At 40.4% G+C, this 25,533-nt stretch overlaps 1 protein-coding gene and 1 long non-coding RNA gene across 8 annotated transcripts in view; both read right to left on the bottom strand.

Moving 5' to 3' along the window:
- The window catches only part of STARD13 (StAR related lipid transfer domain containing 13), a 468,749-nt gene that overhangs the window by 88,046 nt on the left and 355,170 nt on the right, over positions 1–25,533 (bottom strand). Inside the window, exon 1 of one of the 7 annotated variants that reach the window (XM_081814821.1) lies at positions 1,311–1,570. The exons of the other annotated variants lie outside the window; for them this stretch is intronic. The gene's annotated coding sequence lies outside the window, so the exon portion shown is untranslated. Of the gene's footprint in view, positions 1–1,310; positions 1,571–25,533 lie in introns of those variants that run through there. 7 annotated transcript variants of the gene reach the window in all.
- Positions 19,020–23,951, bottom strand: LOC145720616 (uncharacterized). Its single transcript, XR_014143703.1, has 2 exons — positions 22,136–23,951; positions 19,020–22,044 (listed from the first exon to the last, which is right to left on the bottom strand). It is a non-coding gene; the product is annotated as an uncharacterized LOC145720616 (long non-coding RNA).

The following is a 25,533-nucleotide window of genomic DNA, read 5'->3' on the forward strand; positions in this document are numbered from 1 at the left end:
AACGTGGCATTTATTACGGAACGTGCGGAAAGGGCCCCGTAGAAACCATATGGTCGTCAGTAGCGGCACAATCTCATTCAGAGGTGCCAAGAGCACTAATGAGACGAGGATGTCAGGCAAGGCAGAAATAGATCAATACTCCTCCCCCACTTGCAGTCGTCCCCACCATCAGTCACTGTGCTTGCTCTATGTAAATGAAATCAATCAGCGGGGATTTCTGTAAAACGCATACAACAGTTGTCTTCTAGACTCTACCAGAAGATAAATGATTCCAGACGTTGGACTGCAGCCATTTTCCCACACATGCTACAGAGTTCTGACATCCATATTGGGCCATAACACGGAGTGGTTTCTGCTTTGGCGAGTTTACAGCTAGTGTGTCTGCTTCTGGTTTGGACTAGGCAGCCTGCTAACGCCAATGCACCCTAAGTCCCCTCTTGCCTGTGCAAAACGTAAGAGGATCGCCTTTTTCCAACAGGGGGGCTCCTGTGATCCTCCTCAAAACTTTGCTATCGTTCACATAAGCTTATCATTCCAAATCACTCTTTAAGATCCCTTTGGACTTACACAAATCCCAGCTTAATATAACATGAGATGCAGGGCATCAAACGCAAACCACTTGGATGGAACACATAACAACAGACAGCACAAGTCCAACTTTGTTTTAAAACTAGTATGTTTAAAAAAAACACGCTAACCATAAGTAATAGGGCTGTTTGATAGGGCAGCTTGTGTTCTGGAAAAGGGTAGAAGGCTTTGTAAGAAAGACAAGCTAAAAGATCCAGAAGCAGAGCTTCCTTTAAAAACGATGTCAACACAATACGATGATCTGGAAGGCACGTAGAAGTCTAGGTTGTATTCACGGCTATTTACCTAACTGACCCATGGAATTAAACATCCAATAGACAGCACTTTCTGCCAGCCCCTTAAATCTGAGAGATGGGCATTTTTCTCACTAAACTGCCTTTAAGGAAAGATAACAAATAATTTTGCTCCTATTTCAAAAAAATAAGGAAAAAAAAGTCTTATGTCAATATCTATAGTCTAACTGAGATAAAGACAATTTTCTGAGGTTAAATAAAAGTAAAACCAATCTTATTGTAGCTTTCAAATGTTTTTCAAGTGAGTTGTCGACATGAGAGGCACTGCTTTAAATTTTAAGGAAAGTTCTTGTTAAAAGAATGTCCTTCTAATGATCAAATACACCACAAAGAAAACTTTATATATCGGTAACACAACTCACGGTGCAAATAGGAAGTCACTGTTGTCTTACCCACCACCACCTCCTTTCCTATGGAATACAAACTTACTTTGTTGAAAAATGTCCTTAGGCTGGGCTGTACTTTTGAAACAAAGCCACTCTCTTCTTCATTTCATTTTCTGTTTTCTTGAAAACTGCTCCTCCGGAACTGACAGATGGTACATCTGTCACTGAGAGTTTCCTCTTCGTTATCTCTGCCAGCTAATATTTCCTCTGTGCTTAGCTGTTGTCTGTGACACTCTTCCACATCATTCTAGCCTGATCAATGGTGTGCCTGGTTTGAGGTTGGTTTTGGCCCCGCCTCCAGCTCTGAGAGAGAAAATGAAAACTCACAGCTGGATTTCCTATAAATCCTCTCTTTTAAATCTGGCTCTGCAGCTATGGCACAAACTAGAGGAAAAAGCTGCCAGTCTGTCACAAACCAAGGGGGCGATCCTCTCCTAGGCCCCCCTCCCCACACGCCAATGCCCAGCATGTATGTTATATAACAAACCCCATTTTAAGTTAGACTGAAAACTTCCCAGGACCAGAGGAAGCATGGTTAAAGCAGGCTTATGCTTTTCCATGCCTAATGAGACTCAAAAGAAGATGCCCATGACTGAAACACACCCACACACATACACACGATGGAATAATATTTAACATATTAAAATTGTGAAAACCGATTCCGAGGAGAAAATGCCAAAATAGTACATTACCAAATAATTTCTATCCTAAACCACACGTAATCATTCCTATTCAGATGACATTATATCCTAAGCAACAGGATTTGCTAGTATTTATACTCCCGATGAACTTGGTGAATCTAGAGAATATACGAGATGCATTTCAGGTTCGAGCTGAGAGAAGGTTGTCTCTACTCTACCGAGTAGAACAGGTGAATATGTGACACCAGTCTTCTCTGTAAATCAGTAGGACAGAGGATATATTTTTAGAGTGACGTATTCTGCACAGTCAACAGTAATCAAACCTTATCAGGTAGAGAAGCTGGACATTTAGAGCAAACACGTTTTGTGAGTCTTAACAAAACAAGGATTTGAAGACTTGTACTGGGATCCAGAATCAGCAGGTCTGGATTCAAGTCTCAGTTTTGTTCCTTGGACAATGTCCTTGACCAGGAAAGGCACACAGTAAGCTCTGGAGACCTCCCAGGTGACTGAAGGATTAGATTAAGACAATAAAGTACTTTATTGTTACTATTCAACGTTTGGATTGTTCTTTTCAACAACAGAGAGAATATTAAATAAGTATAAATATTTAATCTGGCAAAGGATGGTACCAAAATAAATACCAGCCCGTGATAAAAAGCACTAGAGATAAAAGGATTCCAGGAATAATGTGCAGGGTATAAAGTGCAGGCTGAGGACAACAGCAACTCTGACTTTGAATATTTGAACTCTTCAGTGAGAGAGACAATGTGGTAAGCATAGGTCAGAGTGGGGTTGAGGAGTAAAAGTCTGAAACCTTGGTTCTCTTTCCACATCCTCGCAAAAGAATCCTGGAATTGTCATCTGCCATTAGTCCGTAAGCCCCTTAAGGGCAGGGTCATACACAACTGGCATTTGTTGAATAAGTGAATGAATGAGAACTTGAACTAGGTGAGAGTTACTCCCTCCAAGGGAGAGAGTATAGATTATTATGAGAAGCCTGAGCTTGAAAGTGGATAATGAGTACTTCAAGGGGGAGACTACCTGTGTGTCCTTCTAGTGTCCTCAAATGTGAGGTGGGGGCTTTCCGGGTCACTGAAAGGAGAGGAGATTTTGTTCGGGGACCTCTGACCTGATCCCACTTTCTAGCTTCCCCTAGCAACTCCCCCGCCTCCCAATTCCTCTCCTGAGAATGTCATCCTGCTGACAATGAGTGTGAGTCAAGAACCAGGATGTTTGCAAACATCCCCTTAATGAAAGTACATGGATTGTTAGGGGAAATTCCTCCTAAATGGGGATGCCAGTCCTTGCTTGCTGTGGCTGGCAAGAAGTCACCTTTCCAAGTCTAGTGGGACCCTACTCCGTGTGGGCTATGTAGGGGCAGCAGTGGATCCCAGGAGAAGGAAAGGCAGATGTGATGGGCTCCTGTTCCTACCCTGAATGCCACCTTACTGCCAATGTGTTTCTGTGTTTTTGACTAAACACACTGGAAAGGTAATCTACTTTGATATTCATGGTTTCAGGTGTATGATCTCTTCCCCCCAAGCTGAAGGGCTATGCTAATTTGGGGTAAGTGAACTTACAAATTGCAAAGATCTAAGCTAAGAAATATATTTTTAACACCGTATCTATACAAGGCACTCTACTAGATGCGTCAGAGGATGCATGCTTCCAGCTCTCCAGCTACCACTGGTTTCCAGCAGCACAAAAGATTACAATCAAAAACAGGATCTGAGGCCAGCAGGGGATAGAAAGAGCACAGCTGGGCTTCGAAGGGGAAGGATCACATCTAGTTTGGGGAGTGGGAGAATCCAGAAAACATGACTAGGGTGGTAGCATTAAAGTTTGGGAAAGATTTGCACAGGCAGAGACGAGGGAGGACACTTGTAAGAGAAGGACACACTTAGAGTAAAAAAATGAACTCTAGGGCACAGAAAGAGACAGGAGGCAAGGCAAGCTCAGGAAATAGCAAGGTATCTGATTCTGCTGAAGCAGAGGGAATGTGGGGGAAACATGGGGGATGAGACTCCAAAGACAGGCTGGAACCATATTCTGTGGTTTGGCCTTGAGTGCTGGGCGGGGTGTGTGGGGGGTTAATACTGGGTTCAATCAGCAATCATGAACCCTGGGAGGTTTTGGAACACAGGTGTAACATAATCTGAGCAGTGAGATCTAGTAACCATGTTTAGGACAGATTATAAAGGAGACAGTAGGTAGACTGACCCATGTAGGAGGCTACTGCAATAATTTAAGCAAGAGGTCATGAAGGCTCGAACTTGGGAGGATGAAGGTTAAAAAAAGGAAAGGGGCTAGTGGCAACCACTTAGATATGATTGTCAAGGGAGATGAGTCAAAGAAAATCCTACCTGGAGGAATTTTTCCTGGAGATATTTGCAGACAAATGTACAAACATATACAAGTTTTTATTTCAGCATTATTTGTCATTGCAAAGGGTTGAAAACTCCATGATGCCCACCAATAGCAAACTTACAAATAAATGATGGTACAGTCATATAATGAAATACTATACAGCCATTTAAAATGGATATGCAGCTACAAGAAAGCCATTGTAGAGTACTGGTGATAGGCACTGGATTGCCAGTGCTTAACCATGGCAGAGGAAGGAAAATATTGGGGAGTGGAATAAACATTGGGAGGAGACCTCCGGGTTCAGATTCTACTCCCACATTGGCACCTGGCTTCCCCAGAACCAGGACAACCTAGAGTTGTTCACTATACAATCTACCCAAATGTATGGGCAGCTTTGCCCATGACCACCATCTCAAAGGTGCCCATGACCACCAACTCAAAGGTGCCTGCCTAACTGAGCCCTGACCATTTTCATGGTCAGAAGCCCAATACCCATGTGCCTGGGCAAATCAGTACCTGAAAAAGGAATACCATCCATGTTTGGGACAAAAATACTCTTCAGGATTATACCAGATGGCAAAGCAAATGGTCTGGCATCTGAAGCTTCCCATTTTTATGAAACTCTGAGCATAAGAAGTCAGTTCTATATCACAAGCCACATCTACACCCAGGTTTAAGTGCAGTGCAAATTCATAAACCAAGCACTGCAATAATAATTGGGACTGATATACTGAAATGCAAATCAAAACCACAATGAGATATCACTTCACACCTGTCAGAATGGTTAAAGTCAAAAACACAGGAAACAACAAGCGTTGGTGACGATGTGGAGAAAAAGGAATCCTTTTGCCCTGTTGGTGGGAATGCAAATTGGTGCAGCCATTGTGGAAAACAGTACGGAGGTTCCTCAACAAATTAAAAATAGAACTACCCTACAATCCAGGAATCATGCTACTGGGTATTTACCCCCAAGATACAAAAACACTAATTCAAAGGGATACATGCACCCCTATGTTTATTACAGCATTATCTACAATAACCAAACTTGGAAGCGGCCCAAGTGTCCATTGACTGATGAATGGGTAAAGAAGATGTGGTATATATATACAATGGAATATTATCCAGTCATAAAAAAGAATGAAATCTTGTTATTTGCAACAACATGGATGGAGGTGGAGTATGATGCTGAGCGAAATACGTCAGTCAGAGAAAGACAAATACCATATGATCTCACTCACATGTGTAATTTAAGAAACAAAGCAAATGAGCAAAGGGGAAAAAAGAGAGAGAGAGACAAACCAAGAAACAGACTCTTAACTACATAGAACAAAACAATGGTTACAAAAGGGGAGGTGGTGGGGGGATGGGGGAAATAGGGAATGTGGACTAAAGAGTACACTTGTGATTTAAAAAAAACTAAAATGATTAAAAAAAAAAAACAAGAAACTGGAACCAGATGAAGAAATGGTAGTGCTTGGCAGAGAGGAGAGCAAAGCTAAGTGCTTACAAAGCTAACTTAGGGCTAACAAAGAGGAGAAAGGTTTAATAAAAGATTCAAGGAAAGGGAGGGCCTACATACAGTGGATTGGCTCCGTTTGTTTAAGGAGCAGCTAGATCTGAGTCTTTGGTTCCATTCTCTCCTCAACACCTGGAAAAGGGGTAAGATATATTGCTTATGGAAATGTCAGAGGATAGGCTCTAAACTCAGGGACCCCGTTACAGAGTAAGGCAAAGGTGAAGGGCTAGATTAAGTGATATTTCACAAATTGTGTAGTTCAGGCCCCCCAATCCCCTTTCTTCTCATCAGCCCTGGGACAGCAGAAACCAGGCTTATAGCCCTGGAGGTTTATATATGGAAGCTCATTCTCTGCAGAGATAAAACATCTTAAAAAAGAGAAAAGGTAGAGTCCAGCCTCAGAGAAGGGGTGAAAAAATTGCACAGCAAACCCTGGGGTCGGGAGCAGCCACGTGTGGTTTGACAGGGCACTGCAGGAAGGATCCAAGAGGCTCCTTGGGGATTTTCTCTTTTTTGCAGAGAGCCAGGCCTGACTATTAGATGTTTCTTGCCAGCTCCATAGAGAGGAAAACATACCAAGGAACCCGGAACCCCGCAGAGGAACACTGCACATCAAGGCAAGCGTGGCTCAGATGTAACAACGTGTGGACAATATGGCTCGTGCACGCAATCTGTGCACGAGCAAATTAAGAGCAATCCTTCGTGGCTGGTGAGAAAGGTATGGCTTCATGGATAAGAGTGCGCTCTTTCTTTAATGCAGTGAAAAAACTGCCTTTTATGTTCCAAATACCTGGCTTCTCATCTGGACTCTGCCAGATACAAGCTGCGTGAGTTTGGACAAGTTGCTTGAGATCCCTCTTTGTTAAATGGAAAATAATAATACTCCTCTTGGGGTTGTTAGGAAGACTAAGTGGGTTAATACGTGTAAAATGCTGGGAATGGAGCTTGGCATAAACATTCAATATGTGTTACTTACCATTCCATAGTTAGAATTTTAAAATATAGGTGATTGCGGCTACACGTATAGGGCTGAATATGATTAATCTCAATTCAAGAAACAGAACTCCCTGTGAGAATAGGTAATTGCACCACTCGTCTGTAATTTACTCTAAAATACTTGAGCATATATGGTGCAAAGTTATGTGCTGCTTAGGTTCAGCTATAAGCCAGGTGCTGCTAGCATCTAATCAAGGATTCCGAGTCTGAGACAGTCTAGCTGGTATTCTAAAGAGGAGTCTGCACTTCAAAATTTGCTGATATCAGCTCTTTGGCACCGGCTCTCCATCAACAATCTCCCGTTAGCATTCGCAGTGTCAAAAAGAGGTATCAACCGGTGAAAATTGTTACCGTTGACTAGTGTGCTTGGTGGAATTAAGGTACACAAGAAATATGGACTGGCTCAAAGTACTGCAGTGTAAAATCTGGTAAGGCCTTTACCTGGATCTCTGGTGAGAAAGCCCCAGCCTAAATCCTGAAATAGTCCTAGATGTGTTATCAACATGGGTTGGTTGTAAGGTTCTGGGGAGAGTAGATGACCTTGTTAAGCTCCAAAAGTACTTATTTGGCTACCATTATCTACATAAAAGGACCTAAGAGGTATCCATGACCACTGTAATCACTGTAGTTCACGTAGCCATGATTTCTGGAGAGTTCCATTTGTCTGATACTAGCTACCAAGGTGACAGAACCTATTTTTGGAATCTAGGTGCTTGCCTCAAGCCTCTCTTGACTCTTTAGGCAAGGCTGTGGTTGAAGCATCTAAAAGGAAAGCAAAACACTGGGACTTAAACCTGTACACAAGTTATGCAAACTGATGTACATGTGGGGGTGTTTGTTTGCTTAAGAAATGTCTGTATATCCGGCAGAACCTGGTCCTACGTTTGGTTATTGATAGGACTTGCTTATGAGGTTTTGGGAAGAATGGATGACCCTCCTTTGCTTCAAAATTTCTTCTTTGGCTACTATTATCTAGCAAAAAGAACCTAACAGTTGTACATGACCAATGTGATCATTTTATTTACTAATAAAGGCAGCATGAGACATGGAACCTGTAGGACATTTAAGAAGATCAACAGAAGTTCCAAAGTTTGCTTGACCAAAGAGCCCAGGACAAAGATGTTTATTTTGGTCACATCTGCTTTAGATATTGGATTCTAAGAAACTTGCCAATTTCTTGGCAAAAAAGGAATCAGAAAAAACCCAGAAAGGTACTACACATTATTTGTATTATGCTATGAATATAATTATAAATATGAAAATACGGTTCTCATCCTATAAGATGGGTTCATTCATTTTTTAATAAATTATTTTTTTATTTTCACAAAGAAATCAAAGACTATCTAACATATTTTAATAACTACTAAAAACAACTTTTAAAATATTTTTCTTTAAAATAATTTTAATTACACCAAATATCGCTCATTGTAAAAATTCAAACAAAAGTCCATTTTTATTTACAACTCCTAATTCTGCTTCCCTCCCTAGAGGTTATCACTATTAACAGTTGCATGTCTATCTTCCAAACTTTATATAGATATCTTTATATATACATACATACATATATATATATAACCTATACATACACACATATATACATATATTTTATATGAGTAAAACATACCTATATATGTCTACACATATATGTACATATACACCCATGTTGAACACCCACTAGGTAATTCTTTTTATATAAACAGAATCATATTAGATGTATTATTCAAAGCCTTGTTTTGTTTACTTAACCATATGTCTTGGGGATCTTCAAATGAACAAATAAAGCTACCAGTGGAATCCAATGGAACCCAAGACTATTTAGTCAAAAGTCTGGTACCAGGGAGGCTAGACCATGTAGCAAGCCTCCAAAATGGAGTCAGAAACATCCAGTGCCTTTCTCGGTGTGTCACTTGTCCACCTGATGCTGAGAGATCTGTCCTTCCTGTTCTTCTCTAATAGTTTTACATCCTGAGCGGCACGGTAGAATAGATGGATAAATGAGTAACTACACCAACTCATAAATGGAACAATTAATTGAGTAGAATTCAATTCCTTGACTTGTTTCAGGTGACTGTCCCTCTAGCATACACACCGGTATGTGGAGTATGTCTGCCTCTTTTCTACCCCATTTTAAGCAGAAAATAAATACCACCTTCTACTGTTGAGTTAGTCTTCCTTATGGCAATGGAAATGTCAAATTTCCAGATTTGCATATTGGGTTGCTCACACTGCACATGCGCTGAGAGCATAAGCGAGCAGCGACATGTACTCATCTGCAGGGGTCCCATGGACACGTCAGGGCAGGTGCGGTGTGCACAATAAAGCCTTTGTGACTTCCGACAGTCTCTAGTGTCATGGAGCCCATTTTCAAGTTGCAACTTGTGGTTTTCAGGTTCTCAGGATGCTGTGTATTCCTCCAACACAACTTGAGTAGCAAACATTCCAGGTAATGTTGAAAACCAAACAAGTCCATGTTTATACTGTGCTCTAAAAACAAACTCTCCACAAATCCCTTTTCCAGCATTTAACATTCCTAAACAGGTATAACAATCTATCACATAACGTTTACTATATTTAATCTCCTTTCTTTTTCTGGAGAAGAATGTTACCTTTCACTATCAAATTATAAAATTATAAAATGTCAATTTGCTTTTAGTAAATGTGGTTTAAAATGCAAAGTTTTGTGAAGCCATGGGGTTTTTAGAGTGAAGCTACCTACCCCCACCTCTGATATATTCTTCTGAAGCAAGTCAAGGTAATGGGCTTGGCTGCTTGGATTATTGACCCTGATTTTCTGAGCTTTCTTTATCTAAAAAGATTACATAAGAAAAATCTGAGCGTTATCTGCACCATGAGGACTCTCAAAATGAACTGGAGGAGTAATGACCGCTGTACGTGGAATTCAAATGATAGGAATTAATTCCACATCACATACAGCTTCAAAATGTCAGCACTGTGTTATCTATGTGGATGTTCCACCATATATATAGGATTTCTATTTCAGTATTTGTGAAATTCCAAAAGTTACAACCTTCTGGCTTACATTACCTATAAAAAAGAAGAGAGAGAGAGAAAGAGAAATAGGGGGAAAATTTCCATCAGCAAAAGTCAACTGCGCATTGGGAAGTTGTATTAAAGACAGAGAAAATAAAATCATATGGAGCAAGAGTAACTGTGTCCACAATAGGCTCAGAAGGAGATAAATGATGAAAGGTTAAAAAAAAAAAAAGGAAGCTCCATCACATCGACATCTTTCCTACAAATCTGATGCTCTGGAGAGCTAGATGGCTTGCAGTTTCTGTTACCAAGGAACAAAACCTACTCTAGCTCTCTCGTGGTAGGGAAGGTATGTGAAGTTCTGGCATTTAGCAGCTACAGACCAGAGAAAGTCAACAGCCAGGCAGAAAGTATCAACTACCTGCTGGGGAGATGCCCATTTCATGCACTGTGTTCATGACAGTTCGACAAGAATGGATTTGCCTCTTGGAATCTGGCACCGCTGTTCTTCGGGATTGTCTACCCTAATTCCCTACTCCAGCTCTCCTTTCACCCCCGACTATCTACTGACCCTTGAACTGTAAAATCAAATCTTATACTGGTTTCCAGTTTCAATGGCGTTATCTTTAATTCTGGGCAGAGAAGTCCAGAATTCCTTTGTATGACACTTAGCACAGAGGCTTGCTTTAATTATGATGCTAATGGACATCCACAATGAAGCCCAGTTGGGAGGAACAAAGCCCCTGGTCACACAGCAAGCCAGGCTGAGCACTTAACTAAACTGAATTTCTTCCACTATTTTGAAGATTATGTCACCTATCATTGCCTCATCCAGTGTGTATGCAGCCTAGACTTTTGACTTTTATTCGGGATTACCATCAAAAATTGGATTATGCAATGCATTTTCTGAAAAAAAAAAAAAAATCCAGTATCTCTTTTAAAGTTCACTTTGAAATTTCAGGGAAAAAGCAGGCCTAAAGTAGATTCTGAAACTATAATCAACATCATAATTTTACAACCTCCCAAACTAAATAGTACATTCCTCATTTTTTTTTTTTTTTGTTCATATCTGACTGCTTTCTAACAACAGCTCTACATGATTTGATTGAAACCAACTTCAAAACCAAACTTGGAGGCATACTTATCTAAAAGGTTCAGGAATCCTAGGCTCCTGAACTTGTTTTTCATTTTGCTGTGAAGTGTGGGTGGCCATGAGCATTCCTGGCGGCTATAAGGCATTTGCTAATGTATTTGACTTTTAAAGTTGTTAATCATACTTATCAACACAGGCAAGCAGCACTGGCCACAAAAGATTAGCTACTCTACTGTAATGCTCCCCGTAATCCGAACACAGGAACGTCAGCACAGAGTGATAACTGCCTGAGCCAGCTCTGACCTTCAGTGACTTCAGACCTTATTAAAAACCTTAGCTTTTAATAAATCCCAGATTTTCTTTTCTATCACCTTACACACATACACACCCCTTTCTCTTGTGACAGTTGCCAAGATGAAAAATTCATAATGCTGTACACTGTGTAAGTTGTTTAAACAACTAGAATGTTCTTTAAAACACCACCCGTATTTTGATTTTCAAGGTGGCCTTTACTGTCAAGAGACTCAGGTGCTAACTGATCTCATAAGAAAAATGTGTACAACAATCAGAAAGAGCCTGGTTTCCAGGGAAACTAAACCTTGTTTAAATCCTTTGGAAGCATTAGAGTCTAACTGTAGTTTTTCCCATAAGACACACAAAGCATTGCTCCTTGGGAAAGAATATACTTAGAGAACAAGAAAATGCTTTGCCATCTCAGAAGTGCATCTGAGTGCATCAGAGAATTCAGGAATAGAATGAGTATTCTGGGGGAAAAAAAGGGGGGGGTACCTAAAACTGAGCCCTGCTAGTCTCTGATTGGTGGAATGTTGCTTTCACTTGAGGGACTCTTCCTTAAAAAGACCACATGCTTCATCAGCAGACGTACTTCTGCTTTGTTGGAGTCATGCTGAAGTTCCCATGTTGGAAGCATGGCCTCTGTTCTTCCTAGCTCATCTTAAGCCACAAAGCTGGTATTAGCTTTGCCTCTAAAAAAACAAACCAAACCAGTAAAGGCTCATCTTCTATTTCAATCCTCAGCCAACTCTCCACATGGTGTCTTCCAGGTAACTTCTAAACATTCACTTTGTATTCTATCATGATTTTTTTAAATACCAAACCTGATGACCCAGTGGTTTTTTTTTTTATCATATCACAGCTAGAGTTTGGAGCCATAATGTTTGGACATAATAATGCTCATCACAGTTGAGGTTAGTTTCATCATTTGGAGATGTGGCTGCCTCATGGGTTGGACATGACTGAAGACCTATGGGATTGGAAGACTATGGGAAATTGAGGAATCTCACTTTCTAGGTGTCTTTAAAGGAAGATAGGGTACCATTTCCCTAAAGTATTTGAATGCAGACCATTCCAAAAACAGAGATGGATCAGAAAGTTTCTTGGGATGAACAGTATGATTGGTAGTAAGATCTGATCATATGCCATCCATCACAACTCATGGAACATGAGATTTGAAAAGACAGCTCCCATCTCCCCCAGCTCATTATTTTTGGTGACATGGGCAAACTGAGTACAGACATAGCACTTGGGGAGGGGAGGGCGAACTGGAGACATCCCCACCCTCCTGACGTTAGAGCCTCCTACTTCCTACCACCATTGTCTGGTCTCTTCAAAACCCTCTCTCTCCAGCCTGCTCCTGCCAAATGTGCTCTTATCAGGCTGAGCAAGAGGGAGAAAAGGACCATTTATTTTCTGGGCAGGAAGCCAGTGTGGCCGCTGTGAGGGCACAATGACATTCATGAGGAGCAGCAGACCATAGAGCCATCCACATCAAGGAGAAGCCTCTCCATCAAGGCTTTTCAACTCATTGCTATGCTAGGTAACAGGGCCATCATCTGATGGCTCTTCCAAAACAAGAAGATTCAAGGGGACACCTCTGAGAGAGTGAGGGAGGACAGTGTAGCCCCTGCCGAGAAGACCACCACCAAGCCAAAAATAAGGAACATCAGAGCACCTTGGTGGCTCAGTTGGTTAAGCATCTGACTCTTGATTTTGGCTCAGGTCATGATCTCAGTGTTGTGAGATCCAGCCCCATAGCAAGCCCCTTGTTGGGCTAAATTCTCTCTGCCCCTCCCCCCACGCCCGACTCATGCACGTTCTCTCTTTCTCTCTAAAAAAGAAAAGAAATAAGGAACATTTTCATTAAAAAATATTTTCAAAGTTAAGCTTAACATTAGTTTTTTAAAAAATGCAGCTTTACCAAAAAATCTCCAGCCCAGGAACTATGCTGTAGCCAAAGATAAATAAGGCAAGGAAGCACTCCACCTAGCAAGGCAGGTAAATCAAGGAAGTGCTTATTTCTAAAGAGAAGACCAAAAGAGATTAACATTTATGAAGTTGTCTACTTAATGACAAAGCTTGAAACACACACACACACACACACCCCTCATTTTATCCCCACTTTATAGATAAGGCAACTGAAGCTCAAAACTGAAGCTCAGAAGGCTACACAGAAATCGCCAACTCTATTCAAAACTAGGTCTTGCTCCAAAGCATGCAATTCCAAAGCTTGTGCTGTTCCAACACTATACTGCCTGTTCTTCACTGTCTGACTTATAGCAACCTGTTTATTCTCTCTGCTAAATAAAATACAAGAAATGCTGCAAATAGCTTAACACCCACAGAGTCACTATATAAATTCAAGATGGCATTATTGTAACATATCTACTTATTTTCCATTTAGTTGTCTGTGACGAGCAGATGGCAGTTTCTGTATTCCTGAACCCTGGCTTCGAGATTTTGATATTAAAAAGACGGAGAAGGACACTTTGTGATAAATACGGACTAGGTCCCATCATGCTATGCTTGGTTGTGCTAAACAATATGGTGGGTGAAAAACCTGAGAATGTGTTTAGGGTGATGTCTTTAAAAAGAAAGGCAAACCTAGAAGTTGGATAGCTCTAAAAATAAGGGCATCAGAAATACACAGAATATGTTCCTTCCCTAATTTTTAAAATATATCAGACATGTGTTTATCATGCCCATTATACAATTACACAATACAATAGAGTACTATGTAAGAAGCTAGAGGGCTGGGATATGAGAATAATGAAAAGAAACCTCAAAATAAGTCTCCATGGAGTGAGGGAGATGATGACCCTGTGGTACATCCCAGTTCAGGGGTGTGACTGCAGGGTAGGGAATCAGGGAAGGGTCCAGTAAGAAAAGAAACAGCTGCAAGATTCCACACTGAAATACCGATGGGCAGAGGTTCCACTTTAACTCACACGCCTGTAGCACCATATCAAGAAGTTATCATCAGACTCCTGCCCCAGCTTTAATTTTTTTCCTCCAGGTCGCATTTCACCTTCTGCTACACTCTTGGCACACTTATTTGGTTTAATGTCCATCTCTCCTCTGAATAAAAGCTCCATGAGGCAGGGATTCTTCGTTTTTCTCTTTTGTGCACTGATATATCTTTAGTGGCTAGAACAGTGCCTAGAACACGGTAATCCCTCAAATGTAAGCCAAATGATAAATGAATCATAAAACTGATGCACACATGTGGAAACTAGATGAGGGAGCAAACTTACTGGCCAGCAAACGCTTACAAAGAATAGGGAAATGAGCTTCCTCGAGGTCATGAAACATACCCATCTGAAACTCAGGGAAAAAAATCTGTAATTATTTATTATTTTACATAATAATAGACAATAAGTATTAGCTAGTTCTAGATAATGCGTATTAGCTGGCTGTGGACAATGAACATTAGTTATGAGAATGAAAATGACCCCTTATAAAAATTAATGTATTTAAAATATAATATCTTTAGAAAACAGATGACTGAAAGTTATCTAAAGGTTCTGATTCTAACAGATTACTCCATCATTCGTCTCTTCTTCAATGAACAACACAGATAAAAGAACGGCATTTTTATATTAACAAAAAGTGTTTGCCCTCTATGAATAAAAATTCTTGTAGAGGCTGCAAGAACAGACAAAAATTTGAATGAATATCAGAGATACAGTTAGATGGATTCACAGTAGTCTTCACATCCATTGACATAGTAAACTCCCCCTCCCCCAACCATTTAGGCCCTGGAAGAATGTGCAACAGCATATGGACTACTAACATGAAAACACTCATCATCAACTTTTTTTCTTTGTTAACTGTGGTAGAATACACAAAAATTTACCATTTTAACCATTTTTAAGGATACAATTCAGTGGCACTAAATGCTTCCATACTGTTGTGCAACCAATGCTACCACCCTTCTCCAGTATGCTTTTCATCTTGCAAAACAAACTCTGTCCTCATTAAACAACTCCCCATCCCTTCCTACCCCAGCCCCTAGCAACCACCATTCTAACTTTCTGTCTCTATGAGTTTGACTACTCCAGGTACCTTGGATAAGTGGAATCATACAGTATTTATCCTTTTGTGACCGGCTTATTTCACTTAGCACATTGTCTTCAAGTTCATCCATACTGTAGCATGTAATGGTTTCCTTCCTTTTTAAGGCTGAATAATGTCATCATCAACTTTTGTGACTAATTAGGACTGAAAACTGATCTTGGAGCAAAGGTTCATCAACTTGTCTTTGGTGTGTGTCTCCACTGTCCTTCAGCACATCTGGATTTCCTCCCTCTGGGTCAGGTCCACCCTATACCCTCTGAATAGAGCCCTCATCCTGCTCCTCTGCTTGGCCAATCCGACTCTTCCTTGGAGCTCCAGCTCACACTCATTCAGCTCCCCCACACATGACTGGCTATGTAAATAGTGGATCTCAGTGCAAAATGAAAGCACGGGCTCCCTGCTCAAAAATTATTAATAACCTTAGCCTCAAAGAGATATCTGTCCATCCACATTCATAATAGCATTATTCAACGGTGGCCAAAAGGTGGAAGCATCTCCTATCACATGGCTGGATGAATGGATAAACACAATGTGGTAAATACATACAACAGAATATTATTCAGCCTTAAAAGGGAGTGACATTTTATCACATGCTAAAACATTTGCTTGAGGACATTATGCTGAGTGAAATAAGTCAGTCTCAAAAGGACAAATATTACATCACTCCACTTATATGAGCTATCTAGGGTAGTCAAATTCATAGAGACAAAGTAGAATGGTGGTTGCCAGTGGCTGGGGGTTGTTTACTGGGGATAGAGTTTCAGTTTTGCAAGACGAAAAGTATTCTAGAGATGGATGACAGTGATGGTTGCACAAGAATGTGAATACACGTAACACGACTGAACTGCATGCACACTTAAAAGTGGTTAAGCTGGCAAATTTTATGTGTATTTTATCACATTTTAAAAATTATTAATAATCTCAAGATGGCCACAGCCAAATACTAAACCTAGGGCCAGCCCCTTCAAAGCAAGGGGCCCTGCCTCTGTGTCCTCATGGTACTTATCTGACCACAGTTCTAGAGCACTCATCGCTATTGATCTATATGTGGGGGTGTCCTCCCACTAAAAATGTGAATTCCTTGAGAACAGAGTTTTATTCATTTTTTATTTTCTTGCATCATCTCACATGTGTTTGATAGTAGAAAGTAGTCAATGCTTTCTCTTGAATTAATTCCTGCTACACATTACATTACTCACAAATTATGTTTGACTTAAAAAAAAACCTTACCAGCACTTATAAATGAGACCAATATATATTAGCAGATATAGAACATTTCCAGAAGTGACTTCTGCTCCCTTTGCCCACAGCACATTTAATGCCCATTTCTATTGGATTTCTGTTTTTGTTGTTTCTCATAGTTCTCTATGTTAGGGATGAAGAAGGAATAAGATACCTATATGTGCTATCCATATAACATATAAATGGCAAAGTCCTAAAAATTCTCATCCATTTGAAATTTTTAGCAACCAGCAAAATGTTCAAAATTCCTCTTAGGTAATGAATAACATCACAGAGAGAATGCATCAGTAATCTCAAGAAACTGGGCCCTGAGACTAACTGCCATAATTCTTATTTGTTCCCAGGTTGACTCTTCTTAAGACTGAATTAATTTTGTGTTGATCACTGGCCTGTGAAACACTGATAAATAAATGATTGGTAAATACAATGATTTTCAAAGGGAAAGAGGGGTTAGGAATCTATTTTCTACTTTGGGATTACTACAGAATTTCATTTCTGAAAACAGGCCACAGATTAATTTAGTTAAAATCTGATAGTCAACAAAACAACTTAGGTGGGAGTCATCCAACTTGTCCTAGATTACCCAGCACTTATTGGCAGTTCTGGGAATGTGAAGAAAGATGTTAAAAGAGTTACCCGAGGACAATGGTGCACACGATACACTGCAAGGTTAATACCTTGTTTAACCTTGGTTCTTCAAGGATAGTATTTTTATACTGCAGTCATAAATCAAAACTAAAAACAACCTGGATACTTTTTCAAAGCTTATATGCAACACATTTCTGGCCATATAGGACAAATACACTTGGAAAATAAAACCTTAATGCCATACAGAGTAGTTAAAAATGTGGGCTCTGGATCCATAGTGCCTGTATTCAAATCCTGTCTCTAACATTCCATGAGCAAGCTACTCAGTTCTCTGTGCTTCAGTTTACACATCTGTAAGAGGAGAATGATAATAATACAGATGTCATCTGGTTGTTAAAGGAGTAAATGAGTTGACACATATAAGCACTTAGAATTGTTCCTGGTACATGTGATATGGTCACTAAATACTAACCATTATTTTTTCTAGATTTAGGAATTTCCTAAATCATATAAACCATAGGCTTGCTTAGTAATGGCCATGGTGGGTTGAAGTAGGGAAGGATACCTGACTCAAGAGGTCATAACACAGCTTTCATTGAATCAATCATGTTTCTACCATAGGGAAACTAAACTGGGTGTCCCAAAGCACAGAGTCCATGGTAGGGAGAAAAGATAGCAGTTATAGTTGATAATGTCTAGGATGAGTAAACAAAAGAAATTGTTTGACCAGTTGACTGAAAATAACCCACAACTTGTTGAGAAAAGCAAAGACAGAAAACACCATGCAGCCATGGCATGGAGAGAACTCTGATTTTTCTAGATCTTCATTTCAGTTCCCATGAAACCTGGCTATATCTTATTTCCTGGTCTTAGATTTGGAGAATAGCTCTGTATCTTTATAGTCAATTCTGTATCAGTCAGAGTAGACTAAGTTATGCTTTAGTAACAAATAACCCCCAATCTCAGCAGCTCAAGACAACAAAAGTGTACTTCTTATTCTAACTGTCCACTAAGCATTGGCTATGGGGTTTGGTTCATCTTGGTCCCTTAGGAACACAGGCTACTGGAGACTTCATCTGAACAATCATCACAATTGCAGAAGAGAACACAGAAGAGACACACACGGGCTTTTAAAGCTTCTACCTGGAGGTAATCCACATCATTTCTACCCCATATTTCATCAGCAATGTGACCTCAAAGAGGATGTACAATTCCATCATGTGCCTAGAAGGAGGGTTACATTATGCTATCTTGTAAATAGGCCCTAATGAGTATTGCATCCTTCCTTTTATGGTTGGGCCAGCTTAAATGAGTCTCTGTTTCTTTAGAAAATAACAACATTGCTAGGAATACACACACACATATAAAATATCCTTGTTCCTGCACATTTTTCTCAAAACTATGCTCTCCTGAATCTCCTAAGCAGATCTTCCCCATTCTGTGTAGACACGTAACTAACGGAACTTTGATTCCCTAGACAGTCATCTAAGTCATCCTACTCTTTTCATGAACAACAAATGAGAATTAAAAGCTGAAAACTTCAGAAATTGGGTATTTTAAGGTAACTGAAGTTTTTGCATGTGCGAACCTAAGGACTTAACAGTACAGCTACTAAACTTAAAAAATTCTAAAAAACCCAACATTTGGGGATGACAGCATTTTTTGAATGATTACATATTTTTCCTTCTTTTTAAACAGGATATGCACATATAATTTAACACTTTCTTAATCTTAAAGATCATCAGTATAAATATCAGATACAATATGGTGATACCTTTGGTATCAAATAAAATGTTAATTCATTCAACAAATACACATGTAAATATGTATTAAATATATGTGTCAGTACTGGAAACACGTGAGGAGTAAGAATAGCCCTTATCCTAGAGTGCTGTGTAGGGCTTTTTATAATCACTCTTCCTCCTCATTGTTATTGACAAATTGGCCATCACTTCCATCTACTGTCTGTACATCAGTAGTCCCCTTTTCCTTCTAATTTCTAGCTTTTTTTTTTTTTGAGTTTTCTTTTCAATGGGCTTTTTATTATTATAAATTAAATTTTTTTTATACATAAAGAGTTGTTCTGTTTTCCATTTCTAGCTTTTAATCCTCCCAAATCCTGTAAATTAAATGAATTAGAATAGAATTCTATTTGAATTGAATAGAATTCTAAATGAATAGAATTATTTGTGAAATGAAGGGTGCCTGGGTGGCTCAGTTGGTTAAGCATCTGACTCTTGATTTGGGCTCAGGTCATGATCTCAGGGTCATAAGACTGAGTCCCCCATCAGGCTCTGTGCTCAGTGGGGAGTCTGCTTGAGATTCTCTCTCTCTCTCTCCCTTTCCCTCTGCCCCTCCCCAAGCTCACTCTCTCTCTGTCTCTCTAAAAGTAAAAATAAATAAATCTTTTTTTAAAAAAAGAATTATTTGTGAAATGAGAGTAAATAAGCAGAATTGGAACGATCTCTTGTATTGTTCTATGAATAAAACCCAAGAGCTTCGGTGCATAATATTTATGCTGCTTTGCTTATTGGCCTTTTCCATATAGCTGATGCGGACACATCAGTGGATTCTGGATAAGTGAAGTATCAATGTGTTATGAGCTGAGAGGTATTAAACATGTAGCATTTTCATTTCTTTAAGCATGATGATCTTTTCATTGTTTTATAAGATACTGCCTTGTGTTCTTCTCTAAATCCCTTCCTTAATGAAAAAAAAAATCGCTTCATATTAGTATGTGTCCTACTTCTAGCCTCATTTTGCCAAGAAAATTTGTATTTTCAAATGTGTAGATCTATAGTTTAATCGTATCCTTCCTTTTATCTTTCTATGACTAATGGTAATATTTGATTACAAATTTCGAAAACCACAACTGAAGGAGCCCTTGCCCCACATGGCTTGTTCAATCTCCAAACAACTTATCCTTAGAGATGAATTTTACTTGTGCTCTTTCATTCTTTTAAAAATAAGTCATTCTTTTGACCCAACTAATTGTTCCAAGTTTTTCACTTCTGCCTCATAAAAGTATAGAAAGTCTTTAGTAAAAGGCTACTGCCAGGTTATTGTTAAAAGTGTTAGGATATTTAGTTTTGAAATTTGATTCTATTATTCAACTAAGAGAATTCCATAAACAAACAACTGGACAATATGTGTAAAGGTAATATCCAGCCTAGTCCAGGCAATGTTTAGACAAAAAGTCTATTGATCTAACCCATACTATAAAACACACTACCTTTCAACCACCTCTTAGTCATTCTTAAACTTCTCTAGGTTTTCAAGAATCTTGCCACAGCTCTTCCCATTAAGCATATGTATAAACATTTTTTCTTATAATTTCTGAAGTTTTAAAGAGATAAGAAGTCACCAGATTAAGAACCCCAGCGCCCCACCTACCCCCAATGAAACAAAAACTACTAGGTAGGCTCTTCCAGCAAAGCAAACTCCATCCACTTCAATACCCTTAAAAGGCCACTACAAAATGCCTCAGTGACCAGTTGCTTTTAGTCCGTCTCAACCACGACCTGGGAGCTCTGCTCAACCCTCCAATGTGAAGTCTCAGATGTCCCACTGTGGTAACATCAGACAGCTATCCGTCAAGTCACCCTCTTTAAAGTTTCATTGCCAGTCTTCTCTAACCTAGTGTGAGGTCTGTCTTGTAGTGAGAGACTCATACTCATCTCACTGTCCTCATCTACAGCTCAAAATATGGTCCCAGCTGCTACAACTCTCTAGATTTAAACACAGGGCTAATTTGTCCCAGAATTACTTTCCACATCAATGCCCCGAAAATACTTTGCAGGTTTAATCCAAAAGATGGCACGGAAGCCTCCCTGTAAAAGAGTGAAGCTGGCCTAACTCTTAGGGAGAAGAGAGGATAATTCCAAATACAGAGTTCTGTCTATGCCACCCCCCCCCCAACAATTCTCTCATCAGCACAGTGGCCTGATATTTCTGTTCTGATTTAACCAGGGCAAAACATTTCCTTTTGAATCAAGATAAGGTTTACATCTCAAGTACCCTGGAAAAGGTAATCCAGGGCCTTAAAATCACTTTCAGTTGGAAATGACCGTGCAGGAGGAAGCAGGAAGGGAGGTAGGGTGCTGGATACACACCGAGATACTAAAGACAAAACGTGGCATATTTCCCCAAGTCCCAGTTTTAACTAGGACGAGCACCACAAAGAACAGCTGTCAATTCAACAAGTCTTGACTAAGTGCCAGGAGCTGTGGTGGGGAGCGAGGGTCGAATGATGGTAATTCTGCAAAACACAGCGCCGCGCAGGGCTCCCTGGGAGCTCAAGGCCAGAGGCAGAAACAGACCCTTTGCGAGCCAACTTGTCCTAACAACTTGAATGTGTGACTGAACGTGCACAAGGCAGTAAAACTGAACAACGGAGAGGAAGATTTCACGACCGTTCCTCATTTCCTTGCCTTCAAACACACTATTATACTATTAAATGAAAAATCAAATGAAGAGCATATTTTGGGGATTGCCGAATTCTCCGAGGTCACACCACAGTTTCACACATTTGAATACAAGATCTCTGCAGTTCCACGGCGTGTCCACTAGAGGCCTGTGAAGAGCTTTTCTCCCCCATCCACAGACTCATAACCAAAAAGGCCAGAATTAACACAAATTTAAGAAACGGTGATCAAACATCAGTAAGGCAAAGATTGAATGGATAGGTAACCTCACCACAAGCACCGAAACTGTGGATAAAATAAGCACAACGCAATGGTCTTTCAAAATGCCAACATACTGAAATTGTGACACTTGTAAAACTCCGTATGTCATGGGAAGAGCAGAGCTGAAGGAGGTAGGGTTTTGAAGGCTTCGGCAACAATTCCAAAAGGCCACCAGGCTCCGGCAGGCTCTGACTAGGTGGAAGTGTACACCAAGGGGTGAAGCAGCTTTTATAAAAATTGCCAGGGGCCTGGAGGAGGGGCTTCTGAGGAAAGAGGGGCTTTCAGATCTTCAAGTGCATACTAACTACAAAAGGCAGGCAACTCACAGAGGGAAGGTTCCTGGGTGGGAAAACGTCTGGGAAAGTAAACAAAGCAGTAATTTAAGACAGATGGGCCGAGAAAGGACTTCCTAAACAGTGATTCCATGGAAGTAAACAGGGGAGACAGATGAGGTATGGTCTAAGGACACAGAGTGAAGCAGACCCAAAGGTGAGAACTCTCAGCTGCAGGGGAGAGAGGGTGAGTTAAAGCAAAACAATGAAACATGCTGGATATACGAACACAGCTGCAAAACTCTGCGCACAGGAAAAATTGCTAGAAGAGATGAGATGCCTCGGACAGTCCTCTTACCATCTCCTCAAACTAGACAGTGCCTCATGTCATTGCATCCCCCCCAAAATAGAAACAGAAACACGTGAGAACGCACATCAACAGCCCCATGTGCACACGTGCGTACACACACACACAGCTTCTGTTCTATTTACAGAAATGGCCTGTTTTTCCCTAGGTTTGGTTAATTAGCAATCAGAAAGGAGTTGTATGAGGTTTGAAGAAAGAACTCTTTGTTTGGAAAACCTGTGAAAATATTCCCTCAGCAGCTTGTAACTTTCCCTACAGATCACCCTGGCCCTGAGGACAAGCCCAGGTGCCAGAGGCCTCTGTGATCCCACACAGAGCTCACATTCAAAGGCAGCTCTCTTTGTTGACCCCTAGGAATTAAGCCTTAATGGGTTTACAATTTGCTGGCTTTTTTGGAGAGTGGCTTGGCGGGTGTTGCCGGCTGCCAGAAACTGAGCAGAGACAAGCCCTGGTGAATCCCACAGCTGTTGTGGCTCTTCCCTCGGAGGGAAGAGCAGTTGCCTGAGGCATTTCAAAGATGTGCAAGAACACAGGGAGACTTTATGAATCCTGGAAGTGAATTTGCAATTATTGTGAACAGATGGTCAGTCCACACGGTGGAGGAAGAATTTCAGAGCTATCGTTCTTCGGTGAAGACAATGGCAAATGGTAATTCACTGAGTCTTGGTGTGCCCAAATAAATCCTTTGTGGAAAAAGTATTAAACTATAATGTGATATTATCATCTTGATAACTTGACAGCGTTATTGTCACACTCCTGAATTCTAAACCTAAAAAAATCACAACTTTCACAGAAATCAGCCAGTTCCTGCACATCTTACTGTGGTTAAGAGAAAAAACCTCTGTGGTGCCTCTGGTCCACTCGTCCTGGCTCGCTGGGTTTCAGGGAGATACCTGTCTGAATACTGTCCTACTTCATCTGGCCCTTGTTTCAAGAAAATCTTCATCTTAAACTGAGACACATGGATGGTGGGTCAGCGTTGAATGATTTTAAGAGTGGAAAATTTATAATTTCCTCTTGTAAGCTACACCCACTATTTTTTCCCCATCATCCTTCCAGTCAAGGACTGCCTGCTTTTTGATACGCAGAATTCTCTTTTGCTGAAATCTCAGCCTCTTTTCTGTTCATTTCATGTTGATTCATCTGAGAATCGTGTTATCTCTTCTGAGCATTGTTTATTTAGTCCATTATGATGCCCCGGGTCAGCCTCTACTCATTTTGTATCTGAATGATTAATTTCTGCAGTTCAAGCAAAGTACTTTTGAGTATCTCTGATGTACAAAGCAACAGCTAGGCACTATGGAGGAATCAAGGACCACAACTGTAAGATGCTAAAAATCTGGTGAAAAAAAAAAAAACCAGAAACACTTGCGAAAAAATTCTAATACCTAATCCTAATACACTTAAGATAGAGGTGTAATCAGAAGGCTGTGGGCATATAAGGAAGAGAAAAAAATAATTCCTGATTCCTACTGGAAGGTTGGGACATTAGTTTTGATGGAGACAGAATTTAAGTTGGTCATGTGTAGAGTAATCTATCAATCCAGTTTTAAACCGAAAGTCTTGGGTCCCCTGAAATCCTTTAGTTGGATACCGAACTATAAAGGACAATCAGAACTCAGCATTTATCTCAAGGGTAAGACATGGTGAGGGGTAGTGTCAACAGCAGTAGGCTGGGAGTGGTAATGAGTGGGCTGGCCAAGCTGACTCAGTGGCATGCATAATGTCCTAGGGATGCGGGTCAAGATAGGCAGGACAGCAGGACCCAGCCTTTCACTGTGTGTCTATTTTTTGCCCAGCACATTGTGTAAGTCACCACAGAGACAGGGCTCAGGGCCTGGCACACAGATGCTGGTCAGAGCAGCTCTCCTTAGACCGGACATGTATCCTACCGATTTATGGTCCTAGGACTCCAAAAATGCATGCGTGCGACTTAAAGGAGGAGCAGATTTAGAGAGTTGGGAACTTGTATTTTGGACCCTGAGCATCTTGAATTGAAGGGAGCTTAATAAAAAACTTAGAGCATGCTCTCGCATTTATTATCTCACTTTTGAGCCCTATACAGACTCATGACGTAGGAAACTGAAAGAGGAAAGAATGGCCTTGCTCACATGGCCAGAAGTCGCAGATGGGATTCAAATTGTGCTTTCTGACTCCAGAGCCAGTGGCATTTCTCTAAATTTTTAAGATGACTGTATCTGAAACTTTAAAGAGTTTAATAACCTAATGATTCAGTGTCATCTTAGCAAGTGTATTCTGTTCAATCATCTAGATCACTGGTTAGTATATCTCATTGACTCCAGGACAGATAAAAAAGCAATCACTCAATCTATAACCACTTGTCTCTTCTCTTTTCCTCCAGAACCTTGCAATCATACTCTAGAAACTTCACAATGTATATCAAGCACCACTGAATGCACAAGGTGCTCTCTGAGGCATCGTGAATGAGCCAAAGAAAGATAGGACCGATCACATTTATACATACACGTGGCTTAAAATTATATGTACACACAGAAAAATTTGCTAGGCTGAGTGTATCTGAATAGACTCTCTTTGACGTCTTGGTTCTGGGCCCCCACTGAAGGAGTGATTGCATCAAGCAGAAGCTGAATATCTACCCCTCAAGATGAAGTACTATTGACTATTACCTGCTTTTCTTGTCATAAATTGATTTTTCTGTCCCTTTGTCCTCGAGGGGCTTTGAATTTTGTTCTTCTGAGAAAGTGCTCCTCAGGATACACAGGGACCCGGCCCAGTTATTTTCCAAGGTAACCCCCAGCTTTCCCCTCTCTACAGCTCAATGTCTTTAAACTTATCACAAGGTCTTCCTCTTTAATTCACTCATGCTGGCAAATGCTTCCGTACTCATCTCCCATGTACACTTTCACAACTGGCCGTGGATTTCTTGTCAGTCAAATGGGACTCTTTGTTATTCACCCACCTTACAAGATTTTTGAGAAAATTCACAATGAAGCTGGAGGGAATCATTAGTGAAATGATAGGCTGGTTTCTTATAACTTGTTTTTTAAGGAGAGCTAAAATACTGGGATTGTAGCATTCTGCCTCCAACAAGTTAAGCTCTCTTTGTGTAAAGCAAGGACAACAATCATTACCTAGCTTACTGGGAT

Source organism: Leptonychotes weddellii, chromosome 3 (genome assembly GCF_054177405.1).
Source record: "Leptonychotes weddellii isolate Sample4059 chromosome 3, ASM5417740v2, whole genome shotgun sequence".
Taxonomy (NCBI): Eukaryota; Metazoa; Chordata; class Mammalia; order Carnivora; family Phocidae; genus Leptonychotes; species Leptonychotes weddellii.